Source organism: Pleurodeles waltl, chromosome 12 (genome assembly GCF_031143425.1).
Source record: "Pleurodeles waltl isolate 20211129_DDA chromosome 12, aPleWal1.hap1.20221129, whole genome shotgun sequence".
In the NCBI taxonomy this organism is placed as follows: domain Eukaryota; kingdom Metazoa; phylum Chordata; class Amphibia; order Caudata; family Salamandridae; genus Pleurodeles; species Pleurodeles waltl.
In genome coordinates, this window is record NC_090451.1 from 118,031,619 (window position 1) to 118,037,540 (window position 5,922).

General features: G+C 43.7%; 2 non-coding genes across 2 annotated transcripts; both read left to right on the plus strand.

The window, feature by feature from the left end:
• Nucleotides 1-825: 825 nt before the first annotated feature.
• On the plus strand, nt 826-899 carry TRNAN-AUU (transfer RNA asparagine (anticodon AUU)). Its single transcript has one exon. It is a non-coding gene; the product is annotated as a tRNA-Asn (tRNA).
• A 3,593-nt stretch (nt 900-4,492) lies between these two features.
• On the plus strand, nt 4,493-4,566 carry TRNAI-AAU (transfer RNA isoleucine (anticodon AAU)). Its single transcript has one exon. It is a non-coding gene; the product is annotated as a tRNA-Ile (tRNA).
• The last annotated feature ends 1,356 nt before the right edge of the window (nt 4,567-5,922 follow it).

A 5,922-nucleotide genomic window follows, 5' to 3' on the forward strand; every position in this document is an offset into this window, starting at 1 on the left:
TCCACCCAATGGGAAAAAAAAACATTGGTGCCTCCCCTCTGAATTGTCCACAATTCTTCTATTAAATTGACACTGTTTAAAAAAGTCTAGACCTATTTAAACATTGCAGTTAAGTTCTGTTACTGTTTTAAAAATGCAATCAAATACATGACCCCAAATATACTATTCTGGTCAGGCCTGCCCTACTAACCAATTGCAGCGTCATGCTCTGCTGAGTAAACTGATCTCACGACAGTGAGGAATGCACAGGCCGGGTGGTGCCCTGCGCACAAAAGCGCGCCTTCTTGTGTTGTACGTCTCTTCGCGCAAATGCAAACTCAGATTTCCTGCACTGTGGTCGGCAGGAGAGACATGGGAAGGCGCAGTAGGGAAGGCTTGAGCAACGAACCGTTGGCTATGTTTTGTTGTTACTTTGTTGATATGAGCTCAAGTAATTTGAAGCAGAAGGAACGGCCAGACCTACAAAAAACTCTCTTACCTCCAACGCCGAATAACCACTATAATTATAATATCTCAAAAGCAGCTGGCCTTGTAAACTTAATGACCAAGCAAGCCGATGCATTTTGGGTTTTGTTGTAAAAGAATAAAAATACTATCCCTCCTTTCCTTTTTTTCCGGCAACAAGCGATGTTACAAAGATATCACAGCACACAGTGAGATTGAGTGAAAGAAGAGGCACTGAGGCTGGCATGCAGCACTCCACAGCTCTTGTTATTGTAATCCAAACAGGGGGCGGAAGGAGAAAAGTATGAAGGAATTGCGATAGTGAGACCAACTCTTCTATCTATCTGCATTACATGGAAAAAGGATATCTGTAGTACTCATGGCCGGTTAGCTCAGTTGGTTAAAGCGTGGTGCTATTAACGCCAAGGTCGTGGGTTCGATCCCCGTACGGGCCAGGTTGCATTTTTTCTCTCAACTAAACTCTTTTTTTCTCATTTAATCAAGCCCTCATAAATCCATACACTCTGTTGCTCCAGTATACGTTCACTTTCCATTAGTCCTTCTTTTGCCACTGCTGACCAAAGCTCAAGCCGGCAGCGCCAGTAGAACAACACAAGTGCAAGGGATTGTCTCTCCAAGATGGAGACACTGCCTCAGACTATGTCTCGTGAGAGGTGGAGGGAGACCAAGAGCTGATTATTAGATGCGTGGGGATAAGAGGAACATAACTCAGGTGAACAGATTCTGGATAGTGATGCTATAGCTAGGATCAGCAACGTTACAGGGGAAAGGATAGGAAAATAATTAGGTGACAGAAGTATAGAAGTGGCTACAAGGGGGTGTGTCTCTTAAGAGGGCCGAAAGATACACTGAAGGCGAAGGTGAAGTGAACGAAGAAAGAAAGATCAAAGGAAGTCGACAGTGATTGAGAGAAAACTCACAAAGGCAAATTGAGCAAAAGACAAGGCCTGGGGAGTTAGACTACTTCAATGCAAATTTACGCCGCAGATGAGCATGACAACTGACCCTTGTACAGTGGTGCTGAAACAATTTTCAGTGTGGGGGTGCTGCCATCAAAGGGCTTCTGAAAATCCAGGAATCATACAAAGAACTAGTCCTGCGGAATGAGCCACGCACATTCAGAAAGAGTGGTGATGCGTTGGTTACTTATTGGTAATCTTCATTAGCCTTAGTCCATTGCGTCCTTGTGACAGTCATTACAAAGTAAGGTGATGTCACCTTCCAACAGGAAGAAAGAACAGGAGGATCCTTAAATGCTAGCCCCATGCACCCAACCTGGGTGCCAAGCCCTTGCCAAAGGACTGATGGGAAGGTGGGCAGGATGTAATGTTTGTGACAAAGACAAGATGGACTAAGGGTAATGCAGAGTTCAAAACATTGGTACTCAAATGCAAAACAGAAAAATTATTAAGCCATAATGCTTGACAAATGTATGATCTGAGGACCAAGTAGCCACCCTAGGAATTTCCTAGATTGTTACTCACTGGAATTCAACCCAGGAGGTGGCCATTCCTCTCGTAGACCATCCCTGAACTGGAAGATATTCTAAAAAGCCTTGCAAAGCCAGAAAAATTGACAACTTAATCCACCTACTCAGAGTCATAAAAGTCACCTTCTTGTCTTTTCCAGGCTGTCCAAAAGTCACAAACAAGGAGTCGGTTTTCCTGAACTGCAGAGGCCTGGTGACATAAATGAAAAGAGCTCTTTAAACATCAAGTGTATTCAGAAAATATTCCTCCGGAGAGGAAGGAGAGGGAATGAAAGAAGGAAGAATTATTTCCTAAGATCTATCAAAAATAGACTTAACCTTTGCAGCAAAGGTAAGGCTAGGCCTTAAAGTTACCCCATCTTCCAAAGTATCAAATGAAGAGAGGACAGCATTTTAAGGCTCCCAGCTCCCCAATTGTTCTCAGCAAGGTGATAGGAAATAGGAAAATAACTTTATAGGAAACAATCTTTATGTCTACAGTATCCAGATCCTCAAAGAGATAAAATTGCAAAGCCTATAAAAGAGTAGGAAGATTCTGAGTTGGAGAAAAGGGATTTTTCAACTGGTCTTACAATTGACAAAAGATCAGAACAGTCTAGACACCAAAGATTGTAACATCTTCGAAGGTACAGAAAAGTCCCTAAAAACCTTTATCGCAAAGCAATGAGCTTTCAGTGTGGAAAGAGATTCAAGTGAAACCCATTCAGAAGAAAATGCAAAATAGCAGTCAAACTACAGGTAGGTGCCAAAAGATCATGAGCAGAACATCACGTCTCAAAAGACTTCCAGTTCTTTGAGTAAGACTTCGAAGTAGAAGGCCTGCTGGAGTGCTGAATTAACTCCACTAAGGAAGAGGAAAGACCCTTTGCTAGCAGTCCAGACTTCTCAACCTCCAAAGCGATAGAGTGAGTTGGAGCAAGAAGGTCAGGGATGACGTTTTGAGAGAGACACACTTGAGCAGTACCCAAGGAGGTAGAAGAGCCAGGGATTCAGAAGAGGAAACCATGACATCTCTGGCCAATAAGGGCCCACAAGAATAAAGTTCCCCCGCCCCTGCTGAGACTTGAAGAGAACCATCTGGATCAATAAAAAGTGGGGGAATGTATAAAGGAGACTTCTCAGCCACTTTATCACCAATACGTCCACTACCTAGGCTCCTTGTTCCGGAAGCCTGGATCAGAATCGACAATGATGAGCATTGTCCTTGTTTGAAAAGATATCCAGAAAGGGTTTCACAAACTCTCGGCATATCTCTCAAAACAACGACCTGGATAACGTCAACTCCAGCAAATTTGGAAACCTCCAGCTGTCTGCCATCACATTGTCGGTGCCCTTGATGTGTACTGCCGACGTGTGCAACAGGTTGATCTCTGCCCAATAACCCAATTGTTCTGCTATTGCATTGAGGGATTTTGAATGCATGCTTCACTGTTGGTTAATGTAAAAGACAGCTACCTTATTCTCTGTCTTTACTAGCACATTTTTTTGAGACAGATGATGATGGGAAAACTTCAAAGCCCTGAAGATTACCATCAACTCCATGTATTTCCATGACCTCTGACTCTCTAGGAAAGACCACTTGAATCAACAGGATCAGTCCAACACAGTAGCTCTCCAGCCAGGTTTGCTGGCATCTGTTGCGAGGAATTCAGGAGCATCCAGGTGTATTAGTGTTCACTTAGACCAGTGGTCTTCAAACTCTTTAATGCCGCATCCACCCAATGGGAAAAAAAAACATTGGTGCCTCCCCTCTGAATTGTCCACAATTCTTCTATTAAATTGACACTGTTTAAATATGTCTAGACCTATTTAAACATTGCAGTTAAGTTCTGTTACTGTTTTAAAAATGCAATCAAATACATGACCCCAAATATACTATTCTGGTCAGGCCTGCCCTACTAACCAATTGCAGCGTCATGCTCTGCTGAGTAAACTGATCTCACGACAGTGAGGAATGCACAGGCCGGGTGGTGCCCGGCGCACAAAAGCGCGCCTTCTTGTGTTGTACGTCTCTTCGCGCAAATGCAAACTCAGATTTCCTGCACTGTGGTCGGCAGGAGAGACATGGGAAGGCGCAGTAGGGAAGGCTTGAGCAACGAACCGTTGGCTATGTTTTGTTGTTACTTTGTTGACATGAGCTCAAGTAATTTGAAGCAGAAGGAACGGCCAGACCTAAAAAAAACTCTCTTACCTCCAACGCCGAATAACCACTATAATTATAATATCTCAAAAGCAGCTGGCCTTGTAAACTTAATGACCAAGCAAGCCGATGCATTTTGGGTTTTGTTGTAAAAGAATAAAAATACTATCCCTCCTTTCCTTTTTTTCCGGCAACAAGCGATGTTACAAAGATATCACAGCACACAGTGAGATTGAGTGAAAGAAGAGGCACTGAGGCTGGCGTGCAGCACTCCACAGCTCTTGTTATTGTAATCCAGACAGGGGGCAGATGGAGAAAAGTATGAAGGAATTGCGATAGTGAGACCAACTCTTCTATCTATCTGCATTACATGGAAAAAGGATATCTTTAGTACTCATGGCCGGTTAGCTCAGTTGGTTAAAGCGTGGTGCTAATAACGCCAAGGTCGTGGGTTCGATCCCTGTACCGGCCAGGTTGCATTTTTTCTCTCAACTAAACTCTTTTTTTCTCATTTAATCAAGCTCTCATAAATCCATACACTCTGTTGCTCCAGTATACGTTCACTTTCCATTAGTCCTTCTTTTGCCACTGCTGACCAAAGCTCAAGCCGGCAGCGCCAGTAGAACAACACAAGTACAAGGGATTGTCTCTCCAAGATGGAGACACTGCCTCAGACTATGGGGGTTATTCTAACTTTGGAGGAGTGTTAATCCGTCCCAAAAGTGACGGTAAAGTGACGGATATACCACCAGCCGTATTACGAGTTCCATAGGATATAATGGAGTCGTAATACGGCTGGTGGTAAATCCGTCACTTTTCCGTGACTTTTGGGACGGATTAACACCTCCTCCAAAGTTAGAATAATCCCCTATGTCTCGTGAGAGGTGGAGGGAGACCAAGAGCTGATTATTAGATGCGTGGGGATAAGAGGAACATAACTCAGGTGAACAGATTCTGGATAGTGATGCTATAGCTAGGATCAGCAACGTTACAGGGGAAAGGATAGGAAAATAATTAGGTGACAGAAGTATAGAAGTGGCTACAAGGGGGTGTGTCTCTTAAGAGGGCCGAAAGATACACTGAAGGCGAAGGTGAAGTGAAAGAAGAAAGAAAGATCAAAGGAAGTCGACAGTGATTGAGAGAAAACTCACAAAGGCAAATTGAGCAAAAGACAAGGCCTGGGGAGTTAGACTATTTCAATGCAAATTTACGCCGCAGATGAGCATGACAACTGACCCTTGTACAGTGGTGCTGAAACAATTTTCAGTGTGGGGGTGCTGCCATCAAAGGGCTTCTGAAAATCCAGGAATCATACAAAGAACTACTCCTGCGGAATGAGCCACGCACTTTCAGAAAGAGTGGTGATGCGTTGGTTACTTATTGGTAATCTTCATTAGCCTTAGTCCATTGCGTCCTTGTGACAGTCATTACAAAGTAAGGTGATGTCACCTTCCAACAGGAAGAAAGAACAGGAGGATCCTTAAATGCTAGCCCCATGCACCCAACCTGGGTGCCAAGCCCTTGCCAAAGGACTGATGGGAAGGTGGGCAGGATGTAATGTTTGTGACAAAGACAAGATGGACTAAGGGTAATGCAGAGTTCAAAACATTGGTACTCAAATGCAAAACAGAAACATTATTAAGCCATAATGCTTGACAAATGTATGCTCTGAGGACAAAGTAGCCACCCTAGGAATTTCCTAGATTGTTACTCACTTGAATTCAACCCAGGAGGTGGCCATTCCTCTCGTAGACCATCCCTGAACTGGAAGATATTCTAAAAAGCCTTGCAAAGCCAGAAAAATTGACAACTTAATCCACCTACTCAG